Source organism: Microtus oregoni, unplaced genomic scaffold (genome assembly GCF_018167655.1).
Source record: "Microtus oregoni isolate MIOR12 unplaced genomic scaffold, Mior012 000019F_ref0000042, whole genome shotgun sequence".
NCBI classification, from domain to species: domain Eukaryota; kingdom Metazoa; phylum Chordata; class Mammalia; order Rodentia; family Cricetidae; genus Microtus; species Microtus oregoni.
Window position 1 is genome coordinate 11,372,519 of NW_024543078.1, and position 15,237 is coordinate 11,387,755.

At 50.3% G+C, this 15,237-nt stretch overlaps 1 pseudogene; it reads left to right on the top strand.

Moving 5' to 3' along the window:
* Nucleotides 1-5,107: 5,107 nt before the first annotated feature.
* LOC121459823 lies at nucleotides 5,108-5,564 on the top strand (annotated as a pseudogene).
* Nucleotides 5,565-15,237: the final 9,673 nt, after the last annotated feature.

A 15,237-nucleotide genomic window follows, 5' to 3' on the forward strand; every position in this document is an offset into this window, starting at 1 on the left:
TAGCTTTGGAGCCTACCCTGGAACTCACTCTGTAGACCAGGCTGTTGAACTCACAGAGATCCTCCTGCCTTTGCCTCCAGTGCTGGGATTAGGGGCATGCGCCACCACCACCCGGCCATTATTTTGTTTCTTAGTGCCAAGGATGGGACACAGGACTTTGTACACACTGGGCAAGCACCCTGTTTATAAAATTAAAAATGTATTGTAACTTTACACAGATGTGTGTTTTGCCCTCAGGTCTGCTCGCTGTGTGCACTCTGGGAACTGCCCAGGTCAGAAGGGGGTTCCGGATCCCTTGGAAGTTTCGGCTACTGTGTGAGTCACTGTGCAGGTGTTGGGAATCAAGTCCAGTCCTCTGCAAATGCAGCTACTGCTCCCCGGCCAGAGTGTGGCATTTAAAACAAGTTTCTTCCTGTGGCTTAAGAGGGTTTCCCAGAGGACATAGATCAGTGGGCAGTGGACTCGTAGAGGCAGAATCACATCCTTTATGTGCTGGGTTTTCCCCTTGGGGACAAGGGACAGATGCACTAAGGAAGGAGAGAGGTGAGGTAGTCAACAGGCTTTATGGATTAAGGGGAGAACCTGGCGTTTCTATTTTTTATTAATTTACCCATGTGTTATTTTGCCAGGTTCTCCCGCAGAAAGAGCGGGGGCGGGGGCAGAGCCGGACCCCCGGACTCTCCCTGGGGCTGGGAGGGATGGTGAGTGTGGATGCCCGTTCTGAACGGAACTGCTGATCTGACTCTCGGAAGGTTTGTCTGGCTCATTCGATTCTACTGGCTTTTGCCACCCACCAAATTTGATTCTAGGGTCTGCCTTCAGGCGCTTCCTCTTTCTGTAGCTAAGCGTTTGTCTCTCCTCATCTATTCAGCAAGTGTCCCCTCTTCCTGCTGTGCACTTAAGGCCTGCCTTTGGGCCCCCTTCCCGTGGTGGACATACTCCTTTCAATTCCTTTTGGGCCCCACCACGTGGACGATTCTACTTGCTAAGATGCTTGCACCTCTGCAGCCGTCTCCCGCTTCCTGCTCCTAACCACTTGCCTGTCCCCTTCTACTGGGTGTCGCCACAGAGCTCCCTGCTGGGTCCCCATCATGTGGAAAGGGACACCTCTTTGTGATTTGGGACATTACTCTCTTACAAGTCTCCTCTTGGGGATGCCCCGATTGAGATTTTTGTCACCGCGCTACTTAACCCCTCTGCCCCCTCGTGGCTCCTCCTCTCAGCGCCTTCCGGAACTCACCTCCCCCCCAAGAGCTGCCTACGTGCTCCAAAGTCCCCCAGCTTCTCTACGCCCTGGTGGCTCCACACTCTTGGAATCCTCCCTCAGGCGGAGCTCCTGCTGGTTCCTCCAGGTCTCCCCGGCTACACCGTTCCCTGTCCTCCTTTTCTCCTTGGACTCAATTTTCTCAGACTCAGCAAACTTTCTTAAAGCCTGTCTTACTGAGAATGGGTGGCTTCAGTACAGCTCGGCGGCCAGCCACCCCTGGGCAAAAGAGACACAACTGACCCCGAGTAAGGAAAGAGCTCTGTAGCCAGGCACGGTGATAAATGCCTGTCACCCCAGCACTTAGGAAGTGAAGGTGGGAGGATCAGGAGTTCAAGGTCATCCTCAGCCAAGTAGAGAGCTTAAGTCAGGTTAGGCTACATGTGACCCTATCCCAAAAAATATTGTCCAAGTCTTATAAACTGAGAGGAATTTGGGCTGATATAAAAGGAATGAATGAGCAAAGGAGTCTGTGCAGGTACTGAATCCCTTCCCTGTCATTAGAATTACCGACCCAATGTCATTCCTAATTTATGGTAAGTTGTTCCCACAGCATGTAAAACCTTGAAAAACAAGCCCCAAAGACAAACTACAATGGAACTGTAAAATTTGAATGATCGGCATAGTCATTTAGCCCTCAAAACAGGTTGCCATGGTGATGAAAAAGTCTAGAGTTTTGGATGGCAAAATGGTTCAGTGGGTAAAGGGGCTTGCAACCAAGTCCCCAACGACCCGAGTTCCAGCCTCAGGACCCGCATGGCGGAAGGATAGAATGGATGCCCACAAATTGTCCTCTGACCACTACACATACACACACACACGCACACGTGCACACACACGTGCACACACACGCGCGCACACACACATGCGTGTGCACACACATGCGCGTGCACACAGAACCACATACATCAGTGTAGTAACAATGTTCAGAGACAGGACGAGGGTGATGGTGCTGCAGAGAGCGCCATCCCCACCTGCTGAGGCCATATCTTTTAAGGTTTATTTTATATTTATTTATGTGTATTATATGAGTATGTACACGGGAGTGCAGTGGCTGTTAGCTGGAGTTAACCATGATTGTGAGTCACATGACATGGATGACCCTCACACTCTTCAACTCTGGGGTATCTCCCCCCACCCCACTCAATCCCCACCCCCACCTCCACCCTGCCACTTAAAAAGAAAACGTAGCAGTCAAGTATGGTGGCTTAGGCCTCTAATTACAGCACTTAGGAGGTTGAGGCAGGGGGATCATGAATTCAAGACTGGCCTGTATTGTCAAATCCTCGACAGAAAGCTGCTGATAGGCCTGGAGAGATGGCTCAGCAGCTAACAGCACCAGCTGTTCTTGCAGAGGACCTGGGTTCGATTCCCAGCACCCACATGGAGGTTCTAGTACTCCAGTTCCAGCGGATCCAATGCCCTCTTCTGACTTCCATGGACACCAGGTATACAGACAGACACGAAGGTGAACATTCACACACAGAAGCAAACAAAACTGGTGGTAAAAAAAAAAAAAGAAAATTCAATTTTTCAGAAGTTTCATTTAGGAAGCAGGAGGCATGTGTGCATTAGAAAGTGAAAGAAAAAGCCCCTCCCTCTTTTGTGCCTCAAATCCAGTACCCCAGGCATAGTTCTAGGCTGTTAGCAGGGCTGTCTCTGTACATCCAAATTAGGGCTTCAAATTCCTAAAGAAAAAAGATTGGGGTCAGGACGGGGGTGGCTCAGTGCTTAAGAACTCCGAATGCCCTTGCAGAGGAGGGGCTTAGCCCCAGCACCCACAGGGCGCTCACAGCAGCCCTTAGTAACTCATGTTCCAGGGCCTCTGATGCCCCTTTCTGTCTTCTGTGGGCACCGCACCCACATTCGCACCCCGGCCCGGGAGGGGCAGCCCAAACACTTCACCTACAGCCTCAGAGTAGGGCTTGTGTCGCTCGCTGGTGAGGAGGGCGAGCTGTGGGCTGTCCTAGCCCTCCCGATGCTGACAGAAGCGTTTGGCTTCCCTGGGGTCTTCAAGCTCACGTACCAAAGCCAGAAAGGAGAGTACAGTGACTGCCAACTTCCTGGAGGCCCTCATTCCCGCCCGTCATTCCCCATCTCCAGCTCTGTGTGATTCTGCCCTCATTGCATGTGGCCTGGGGCCTCAGGTGGGACGACATGGAGGACACAGGCCTCGTCTGTGCAGCAGGTAGAAGTTGTCATCCATGCTGGACGATCCTTTACAGCGGTTACAGCGGTCGGTCACTCTCTCCCGTCGTCACCCCGCACCCCGGATCTGTGAGTAAGACCCCCAAAACGTCCATGGTTTCTCAGGCTGGACCCTGCGGAGTTGCAGTGGAGTTTGGTAGAGCTCTGAATGGGACTGGCAAACGTCAGTGTGCATTTGTGCAGGGAACGAGTTCCCTTATCGAGCATGCTCGGAAAGTAATTAGTATTTATTTCTAATTGCTCTGAGGCCTCAGGAGTGGATGGAAAGTCTAGCTCCATCTTGTAGTTGACTTTCTCCTTGCTGACAAAACAACTTAACAGTGGAAGGGTTATTCAGATTCACGCCTGCAGGCTACAGTCTGTGCTGGGAGCCACCTTTTTGGGGTGACTTTTGCGGCGGTCCTAGCCACGGAGGGGGGGTTCGCACATTCCAAGGTATTAGCGTGAGAATTAGAAATGTTAGGAAGGGGAGCAGAGAGAAACACAAGAGACACAGGATAGTATCCAGAGGGCAACTCAGCGAATAAACACAGAGACACAGGATAGTATCTGGAGGGCAACTCAGCGAATACTGGACGCAGAATTCTTGTCTTGAGTGCTGAGTTCTGACTTGGAGTTCACCCCTATTTAATTTTCCATGGACTTTTATATCCCAATACAAAGTGGGGGAAGAAGACAGAAGATGGCTTGTCCACATGGCGGGGAAGGCATGGGAGCAGGCGCTGGAGGTGACTGGTCACATCACATCTGTGCTTGGGAAGTGGAGACAGTAGTCTGGTGCTTGGTTCAGGACCCCAGCCCGGGAAATGGTGCCACCCGCAAGCAAGACCTAGGAAGGGTCTTGCCTCCTAGACACACACAGACACCTGAATAGAAACTAAAATAATGTTCTAGAAAAAAGTCAGATTATGAAGGGAAACAGTGGAGGACTGGGCAGAGGGGAAACTGTAGTCAGGATGTATTGTATAAGAGAAAAAATTTTTTAAAAAAGTTAGCTGAGTGGTAGTGGTGCACACCTCTAATTCCAGCACTTGGGAGGCAGAGGCAGGTGGATCTCTGAGTTTAAGGCCAGCTTGGTCTACAGAGCGAGTTCCAGGATAGCCAGGGTGACACAGAGAAACCCTGTCTCAAAAATCCCCTCCTCCCAAAAAAAGAAAGAAAAGAAAAAACTCAAAGATGCCTTTCTGTGGTGGTTTTATACCCAGCTGATAATGGTGGTATGCCGATCAGATACTTTTTAAAAAAACAAAACAAAACAGATGACCTTGCAGTATCATCCTGCTTTTTATTTTTTAAATTAACTTATTGTTATTTTAGGTACATTGTTGTTTGGCCTGCATGTATGTCTGTGTGAGGGTGTCGGGTTCCCTGGAACCGTAGTTACAGACATGTGGGTGCTGGGAATGGAACCCAGGTCCTCTGGAAGAGCAGCCAGTGCGCTTAACTGCTGAGCCATCTCTCCTGCCCTGATTTTTTTTTTAATTTAATATTTTTAGTTTTTTGAGTTTTCTCTGTGTAGCCAAGGGTGTCCTGGAACTGTGTAGACCAGGCTGACCTCAAACTCAGAGAGAGTTGCCTCTGTCTCCCAAGTGCTGGAATTAAAGGCATGAGCCAGGGGCCCGTGGCGTCGGCAAGATGGGCAAGTGTCGTGGTCTCTGTACTGCCAGGAAGCTCCGCAGCCACCGACGGGACCAGAAGTGGCATGACAAACAATACAAGAAAGCCCACTTGGGCACAGCCCTGAAGGCCAATCCTTTTGGAGGTGCCTCTCATGCCAAAGGAATCGTGCTGGAAAAAGTAGGATTTGAAGCCAAGCAGCCAAATTTTGCTATCAGGTAGTGTGTCAGGGTGCAGCTCATCAAGAACGGCAAGAAAATCACAGCTTTCGTCCCCAATGATGGTTGCTTGAACTTCATTGAGGAAAACGATGAAGTTCTGGTTGCTGGATTTGGTCGAAAGGGTCATGCTGTAGGTGATATTCCTGGAGTCCGCTTTAAGGTTGTTAAAGTAGCCAACGTGTCCCTTTTGGCCCTGTACAAAGGCAAGAAGGAAAGACCAAGATCCTAAATTTTGACAGTGGAAGCACAGTAATAAATTTTCCTATTGTTGAAAAAAAAAAAAAGGCATGAGCCACCATATCTGGCCCTCTGATGCTCTAGTCTAGCAGGGGAACCATACCAAAGTATCCATTCATGAGCAGGTACCCTCCCTTAGAACACCTGGGCACACTGGCTTATGTCTACGCTCCCCTGTGACCTGTGCCTAGTTGAGATTGCCTAAGATCAAGCTGGACTCAGTTGAGGCCCAGGAGAAGCCAAAGAGACAAAGCCCTCAGTGGGTTTCAGAGTGCTTCCTAGGTGTGCTGTCTGGGTCTTAATATCAGCGGGATACTTAAGAGACTTGATTGGGACAATGCCCCCACCAGATTGGCCTGTAGGGCAGTTTCGTAATTAGCGATCAATGGGGGAGGGCCCAGCCCATGCTGGGTGGTGCCATCCCTGGGCTGCTGTTCCTGGGGTCTAGAAGAAAGCAGGTTGAGCAAGCCAATGGGTGAACAAGACAGTAAGCAGCACCTTCCATGGCATCTGCACCAGCTCCTGCCTCCAGGCTCCTGCCCTGTGTGAGTTCCTGTTCTGACATCCCTGGATGGTAGGCTGTGAGCTGTGAGCTGCTTTTGGTCACGGTGTGATGCTCATTTAGAGCAATAGAAACTCTAAGACCCTCGGGCAAGTTGTAGTCAGGATGACAGTGAGCAGATGTGAGTGCCTGGGATTTTCCATGGCATGGGGAGGTGTTATAGGTGCCTCTCTACCACTGTTGTAGGTGCATGTGTGCATGTCCTGCATGGGGACATTCACAAGGGTGGAAGCTTTGGGCTTTCTCCCCACCCCCAAAGGAGAGCTTCAGGAGTAGATGGGGTGGCCTCCACTAGTCAGTGTCAGAGCCCTTAGGCTCCGTCCCTCAAGACTGGCCTCCATACTTCCCATGCCACCCCACGTTCCTGGTTGGCTTTCTCTGGAGAAGTGGCACACAGGACTCAGAAACACCAGCATTTACTGGTTAACCATGGAAGACGGTACCGGATGAAGGGGTGGCATGTGTCACTTTTCTCACTAGTGTGACAAGATGCCTGACTGAAGCAAGTCAAGGAAGGACCGATGTCGGACCATGGTGTGGGGGGTCAGGATAGCATGGCGGGGAAGGCATGTGGGATCTGCTCGTGAGGCACCACAATCAGGGAGCGGTGCTGAACGTTTGCCTCACTTCCCTTTTTGGTTCAGTCTGGAACCACAACCCATGTAATGGTGCCCATGGGTGAATGAGGAGATGGAGGTGGAGGAGATGGAGGAAGGAGTGGGGGAAGAGGAGGTGGAAGGAGAGATGGAAGAAGAGATGAAGGAAGAGAGAGGAAATTGGGGAGAAGGAGATGGAGGAGAAGATAGAGGAAATGAAGGGGATGAGGTATCTGAGGAGGGAATGAAAGATTAGTGGAGAAGGAGGAGGGATGGAAAAATAGAAGGATGTGCAGGAGGAAAGAAGGCGATCCCTAGTGGATACGATCATCTCTCTTCAATCCCACAATCCCACAGTCTCCCTCTAGCTGCAGGAGCTCCCCAGAGGTTACCGGAAAATCCTGGAGGGCTGTGCGCATGAGCAGACAGTGTCAGGGATGGTTGTCGATCATAAACAGGAGAAATGGATGAAAGGGTGGGAAGGAGAGAGGAAGGGAAAAACAAACCCACGGTGGATAGAAGCAGGTGTGGGGAGCTCGGGGAAGTTTGAGGGTCTGGAGCTCTGAGGGGGTTTTAGAGGGTGGAGCCGGGGACCCTGTGAGGTCACTGGAGATACTGGCATCTTGGGAAGACCTTGGGCTGTGAGGGTTAAGACAGGTGGAATTGGGAACAATTCTGAGTAGCAGGGATTTCTGCAGAAACTCCAGAGCCAACAAGGAGAGAGAAATTCAAGAGTGGAAACAAGCAAAAATGAAAGTAATCACACAACCTGGGCCCTGGGGATTGCACCTGCACCCCAGCTCTGGGGTCATGCTGGGCCACACAGCGAGTCTGAGGCCAGCCTGGACTCTAAGAGACCTTGTCTCAAAAATCAACCAAATAAACAAACAAAACCAAGATAAACTAATCAATCAGAATACAAAGGTGGAAGCTGAAAGAAATCAGGGTTCTAGGTGTGAGCCCAGGCTGGCTTACAGGACGACATCTGTCTCCATCCGGCCAATCACCCACCCATAATCTATTCTCTCTGTCTCTCATCTGTCTATCTCAAAGACAGTAGACAGTGCAGTCTGGGCATATGTATAGACACATCAATGGAATGGGATTGAGACCCCGGAGGAAACTGACTTTCAACAGTGAGCAATGGTTTCATCAGTAAATGCTAAGACACTTTATCCCCGCCTGCTGAAGAACAAGACAGACCCCCATCTCACGTCTGTACAGACCAAACTCAAAATGGATACAGACTTAAATGTGAGACACGAATCTGTGTAGCTATTAGAAGAATCTTTTTTTTTCTTGGACAGGCTATGTAGTTCACAGAGATCCACCTGCTTCTGCCTCCCAAGTCCTGGAGTCAAAGGTGTACCCACCACACTTGAGGTTTTGTTTTGTTTTTTGGTTTTTTGAGACAGGGTCTCTCTGTAGCTTTGGGCCTGCCTATCCTGGAACTTGCTCTTATAGACCGTACTGGCCTAGAACTCACAGAGATCCGGATGCCTCTGCCTCCCAAGTGCTGGAATTAAAGATGTGTGCCAACACCGCCTGGCCCCACACCTGAGATTTTTAAAAATTATGATTTACTTATTGGGTGTGTGTGTGTGTGTGTGCACGCGCGCACATGCGCATTCATGCTCACACGTGGCCATGCGTTCACGTGCAGGTAATAGGGCCTACGTGGAGGTCAGAGAACAAATCGTGAGGACTGTCTGTCCCCTCCTTCTGTCACAAGGTCCTGGAGTTCACACTCAGGTCAGGTTTGGTGGAAGTGCCTTATCTGCTGAGATATCTCTCTGACAAAGGTTTTTCAATATCAGTCTTGTCAATGATTTTTTAAAGTTGATACCAAAACGGAGACTACAGAGGCATAAATAGGAATGTGAGTTCTCCCCTGATCCAGAAACAGATGGAAGCAGAACAGACATCCACAAGTAACCACTGGACTGAGCTCCCTGAGTCCAATCGAGGAGAGGGAGGAGCGATAATACGAACAAAGGGGTGAAGGCCATGATGGGAAACCCACAGAATCAACTGACCCGAACCAGTGGGAGCTCACTGACTCTGGCCTGACAACGGGGGAACCTACGTGGGATCAAACTAGTCCCCCTGAATGCAGGTGACAGTGGTGTGCTTGGGCAGTAGTGGAGCCACTGGCAGGGGGACCGAGATCTAACCCTAATGCGTGAACTGACTTTTGGAGCCGAGTCTCTGTGGAGAGATACCTTGCTCAGCCTAGGCATGGGGGGCGCTTGGTCCTGCCCCAGTGAGGTGATGGGACAAACTTAGTAGACTTATCTCTGAGGAGTGGATGGGGGTGGGGTGGGGAGCAGGTGGGAGAAATGGGGGAGCAGGAGGAGAGGAGGGAGAGGGAACTGGGGTTGATACGTAAACAGAAAGGCTTCTGCCTGTCAGAGGGAACAACGCAGGGAGCAGGGAGACCCTAATGTCCGAAACACACAAGGAACCCGTCCAACTCAACAGCAAACCCCGAATGGAAAAGGAACCACTTCAAAACAGGCAAAGGAACCTGGCTAGATGTTTCCTTTGGTCTTTTATTTATGAATGTATTTATTCACTTGTTATTTAACTTTTTATCACATATTCGTTTTGTATTTTTACCTTTTAATGTAGCTAAAGACCTTCATTAGCGTATCATCATGGCGTTTGTTCAGTGGGTCATCCCCTTCGTTTGTCTCTCTGTCCCTGTCAGTTCCTGCCACTCCTGGGCACCCCGTCTGCGGTGGGTGTCTCACGAGTATATTGTGTGCATGCTGCACGGAATCAGGGCCCACGGATGTAGCGCTTTTCTGAGTGGGGCTCATGTCATGTCACATGAGGGCTTCCAGGTCTACTCATTTCCGCGCAGATGGCATAATTTCATTCTTTATTTAACTGTGCTGGCTAGCTTTGTGTCCACTCGGCACAAGCAGAGTCACCCGTGAAGAGGGCGCCTTAACTGAGAACTTGTCCTAATCAGGATGGCCCATAGGCAAGCCTGTGCATCATTTTCTTGATGGATGGTTGATGGATGCTGTCTCTCTTTTGCGTATCTGTGTGAGTGTGCGGTGTGTGCCAGAGGAGGCTGTCTGGTGTCATGCCTATTACTCTCCATCGTAGTCCCCTGAGCCTGGAGCGGCACAAGCGATCTCCCTGTATCTGACTTCCCTTAGTCATGCCTGCTGTTTATGTGTGTGTTGCGGATCCCATCTCAGGCCCCGTGCTTGCAAGGCAAGGGAACTTACCACTGCGTTGCCTCCCCAGCCCGGCCTGCACATTCTTCACGGCCGATTTGTTGCCTAGCACTTAGGCTGGCCCACACCCTGGCTACTGTATGGAGCGACAGTGAGCACCCTATGAAGGTGTCTGCCTTTCTTGCGTGTTGAAGTCACACTACGGTCCTAATTTTGGGTTCTGAGGAACATGATCCCCAGAGATGCTGTCCTGGCTTGTAGTTCACTGGAGGCCCCACTCCTTTCCTCGGTGAGCGGATCAATTCTTTCTTTCTTTCTTTCTTTCTTTCTTTCTTTCTTTCTTTTTCTTTCTTTTCCTTCTTCCTTCCTCCCTTCTTTTTTCCTCCTTCCTTCTTTCCTTTCTTTTGTTTCTTTTTTTTTCTTTCTCTCTTTTTTTTGGCTTTTAGTTTTAGGTTTTTGAAGACAGTTTTTTCTCTGGGTAGCCCTGGTTGTCCTGGAACTCACTTTGTAGACCAGGCTAGCCTCAGACTCAGAGATCTGCCTCCTCTGCCTCCTGTGTGCTGGAATTAAAGGTGTGCACCACCACTGCCCAGCTTCAATCCGCTTCTCAAGCACCAGATATGGGCAGTGAACATACAGAAGGAGTCCAGCGGTAGCAGCGGCAGAAAGTGCTAACCAAAACCACAGAGGACTGTCACCTCCTAAGTGAGGGTGACCCTAGAAAAGATCAAAAGAGGCTGGAACGGTGGCTCAGCGGTTCGAGCATGGGCTGCTCTCGCTGAGAACTTGGATTCCATCCCCGCTCCCACATAGAATTCTCAGCTGTCTTTAGTAACTCCAGCTCCAGGACACAGCCCTAGGTACAGAGCACCACAGGGACACATACAGAAATAAGTCTTCAAAAGAGAGAATTTGCTCTAGGTACATATTGTAAAGAATGAACTGGGGCCAGCCTGGGCTACATGAGAGCCTGTTTAAGAAGAGGTGTGGGGTGGGCATTGGGCTGGCTGTGGGTGAACGCAGACCTGAGTTCTAGCCTGGGACTTGCGTGGTGGAAGGAGGCAGCTGATCTTCCCATGTGCCCTTTGACCCTCATGTGCTGTTACAATCATATACACACCAACAACAAAAGGATTGCATGCTTTAAAAACTTTTTAAGACTCAAATGATGTCATTTTCATGAAAACAGATGGAAATGGAGGTCATTATGTTAAAACAAGTCAGCCAAAGATGGATGGGCAAATGCCTCCTTCACTCCAGTGTGAGGCGCTTGGATGGAGAAATAAATGCATACATGCCATCGGGCGGAAGGACATTTTGTGGAGGAGGGCAGGGATCTTGAGGAAGGGAGAGGAAGGAACAACAGAGTATTGTGGGGGTGAATATGGACCAAGTTCAGTGAGCCCCACGAAGAAATGTGTTGTAAAATAAAACCCTGCATTTTCAGCTTGGCCGAATCAACACAGACGTGATAAAGTAGTGTTTGGCACCGAAAGATGCAGACTGCACACCGCTCCCTAGATGTGGAAACTGAGAGGGCTGAATTCCCTGGAGCCCCAAGTTTCAGTTCTGTATCTATGACTCAGTCTGAGGCCCTGGCCGAGGGAGGCCATAGCAACTTTCATCAATAACAATAGAATAATTTCCACAAAAAGAGAAACATGCAGGGGGCGAAACAGTCAGCTGAGGTGACGGAGTGAAAGGAAGTGATGGTTCTGCAGGGCTTGTGTCCCAGACCCCACGTTCTAACAGCACACGTGTTTAACAGTTCCGTTGTATAAATGACACTCAGTCAAGCGGCTGAGACTAAGGGAGATGCGCTGCTCCCTGACCCCACTCTCTTTCCCTCTCTCCTTCCCTCCACTCTTCTGCTCTTTCCCTCTCTTCTTCCCCAGACCCCTTTCCCCTCCTTTCCTCCTTCCCACCCACACTTGTTTTTGGTTTTGTTTTTTGAGATAAGACTACGTAGCCAAGACTGGCCTCAACTTTGTAAACCTCCTGCCTCAGCTTCCTGGGAATGGTGGGATGGCGGGTGTGTTCCATGAAGTCCAGCTTTCTACTCACAGGTTTTCAGAGACAGGGTAGAGAGAGCTGGCATCCTGAGGGGAGATGCATCGTTTTCCTGGCCCGAGAGTGGTCCAGAAAGTCCAGACACAAGGATCCAAGGTTCATTCTCAGCACCCATATAAAAGGCTGGTGTCTGAACTGGGTGGTGGTGGCGCATGCCTTTAATCCCAGCACTTGGGAGGCAGAGGCAGATGAATCTCTGTGGGTTCAAGGCCAACCTGGGCTACAGAGTTAGTTCCGAGACAGTTAGGGCTGTTACACAGAGAAGCACTACCTCAAAAACAGCAAGCAAGCAAGCAAGCAAGCAAGCTGGGTGTTAGGACCCCAGCGCTGGCAGGAGATGACTGAAGGGTCCTGGGGCAACCTGGCCAGACCACCTTGTTTTCTTGGAGGGCTCTAGGCCAGTGAGACCCTGCCTCAAGGAAACAAATGGCAGCGTCTGAGGAGTAACACCCAAGATTACCCTCCGCACCCACAAAATGTGCACACACAAGACTGCACATCTAACAATTTAAAATTGTTACTTTTTAAAAGATTATTATTATTTTTTTATGTGTATGGGTGTTTTGCCGGCACGGACGTCTACCACGTGTGTTACTGGTACTAGAGGAGGCCAGCAGAGGGCGCCAGATCCCCTGGAACTGGAGTTACAGACAGCTGAGGGGCCATATGGGTGCTGTTTCTTGTTTAATTTACTTTTTGTTGGTGTTTGAGATAGGGTTTCTCTGTGTGGCTCTGACTGTCCTGGAACTCTCTCTGTAGACCAGGCTGGCCTCTAACACACAGAGATCCACCTGCTTCCACCTCCTAAGTGCTGGGATTAAAGGCGTGCGCCACCACTGTCTGGCTGGAGCTAGTGTTCTTCGCAGTTTAGCCACCGCTCTGGCCGTCACCTGTTAGCACATTTTCATTAACCTATTTTGTGCGCATGTGTGTATATGTGGGCGTGCCACAGCCAGTGTATGGCGGTCAGAGGACGACTTCTGGAATCAGCTCTCTTGGGCCTTGGCAGCAAGCACTTTACCCGAGGTGCCATCCTATTGGCCTGCTGAGTTCTGTTTCACACTGCGCTCCACACTCTCTCACAGGAGGGAGACTGCTGTAGACAGACCAGCAATGCTAAATGTAAGCACCTGCCAGTCACCCGAAAACTCCCAGATCCAGAAACCCACTACTGAGAATTTCTCCTAGGCAACAGGCCCCAAAGGTTGTGGGAGCACCCTCACCTCATGCTTTGTGGGCATAACCAACCAGCAGGACAGCCAGGGCTAGGCGTAAACACCTTGTGTCCAACCCCCCTCCCGAAATAAAAATAAAATTAAAAAGGAGGCGGTGGCGTAGAATATTCTTTTAAGCTGTGCTGCTTTTGTTTACGCTGCATTTGTTTAACTCTGCGAAGCTGCGATTCTTTGCCTGTCTAAAACACCTGATGGTCTAATAAGGCCATAAACGGCCAACAGCAAAGCAGGAGAAAGGATAGATGGGGCTGGCGGGTGGAGAAATGACAAGAGGAGGATGTCAGGGGTCAGTCACCCTGCCAGCTACGGACTAGGAGTGAAAGTAAGACACACAGAAGAAAAGGGAAAAGCGCAGAGACACGTGGTAAGCAGGCTAATTTAGCAAAGCTGGCAAGAAACAGCACAAGTGGAAGCTGGGCTTTTATAAGAATAAGCCTCCGTGTATCTATTGGGAACTGGGTTCCCAAAACTGGGTTGGGATCCCTAAAAGAGTACAGAGTCAAAAGAGTAAAAAACAATAAGGAGGAAAAAGAAAGAAAGAAATGGCCGCCTCAGTAGGACTGGCCCAGGCCGGGACCTCATCTCATCCAGAGCTGTGGCTGCAGGCACGAGGCCCCAGGCCTGGATGTTTGCACGGCTGCTGCTGCCCTGGACTCAGCCCCTCCTCAGGATCCCTGTCTAGTGGGCGTGGGGATTGGCAAATTTAAACTCCTTTTTTGATTTTATCTATTTTTATTTTGATGAAATCCAAGTCACGTAAAATATACCACTAACCAAAGGATACTATCCAGTAGCCACGTTTCTGTAGACACAGAGTCACTGACACCCCCTGTCTGCCCTCACAGAGCGCCCCCCAGCCCCAGCACCCTGACCAGCTTCTTATCTGTGTTGAGTCTGGACCCCTGGGGCACCTGCGAGAAAGCCGCAGCCTGCGGTCTACTAAGTTAGGCTTGGAGCTGGGCTCCTCTGAATGCCTTTCCTCTTTAAGGTTGAGTGAACTCCCAGACTGCATTGTTTGTCTGCAGGCTCTTACTTTTGAGTAAATCAAGCTCCTCCACAGTTGGGTGTCACCGAAGGGGAAGTTTCAAGGCTGTACCTGTTGACATCATCTTGTGTGGACTCTGGAGATTCCCCACTAGAAACTCTGGCCTTATTAACCCCCAGTGCTCAAACCTTGAAACCCAGAGTCCTTTTCCCACCAGTTTGTTTCCACTGAGGTCATTTTTATTTCACGTAAGAAGACGTCATTTTACGGTTTAGACTACCTGGAACACGGCAGAGAATGCGGTTTCCCTGTAACCCATGTGCCGTTTCTGGGTGTGAGTATTTGCCATGATCTAAACGAACATGTTCCCGGAATCCAAACATGGGAACCGGACAGCCCGTTAAATAGGAGGACCGAGAAGTAGAGGGGCTGAGCAGACCTGTGTTCAGAGGTCCAGCAGCCTTGTAAACTCGAGTGTGATGGTGCCTGTCTGTAACCCTGTCCAGGAGAGACGGGAGGAACCCAGGAAGTTCGCCAGCTAATCTAGTCTAGCCAAATGGGTGAGCTTCCGGTTCCCGGAGAGAACCTGTCTCAAAACAATAACCAGGCCATCTTGCAAGCAAATGGAAAGTGTTGATCATAGATGCGCCGGGGCAGGGATGTCTTCCGGGTCTCTTTAGCTCTGGGACATTTACAATCCCCCCGCCTCCCCAGGCCAGGCGGGAAGCACAGGAAGCGGAAGTTGCTGCTGCTGTGCTAGCCTTGCTTCACCTTCACGGCCCTCCCTATTTATTCTCTACCACTGTCCTGGAAAAGGCTCTAGGCTCCCAGCTGGTGGCGCTATCTTGGGATACTGTGGACTCTTTGGAGGCGGGGCCTAGCTGTGACCTAGCATGGGACTCTGCTCCCTTTCCAGCCTAAGGCACATAGTGTCTGCACAAGGATCCTCCACGGTGCTGAGGAAGTTAGTAAGAACCACAATAACAACAAAAAATAAAATTCAAAAAAGGACATGAAGCTGGGAGGGAGATGGGGTAGCGGTGCGAGGGGG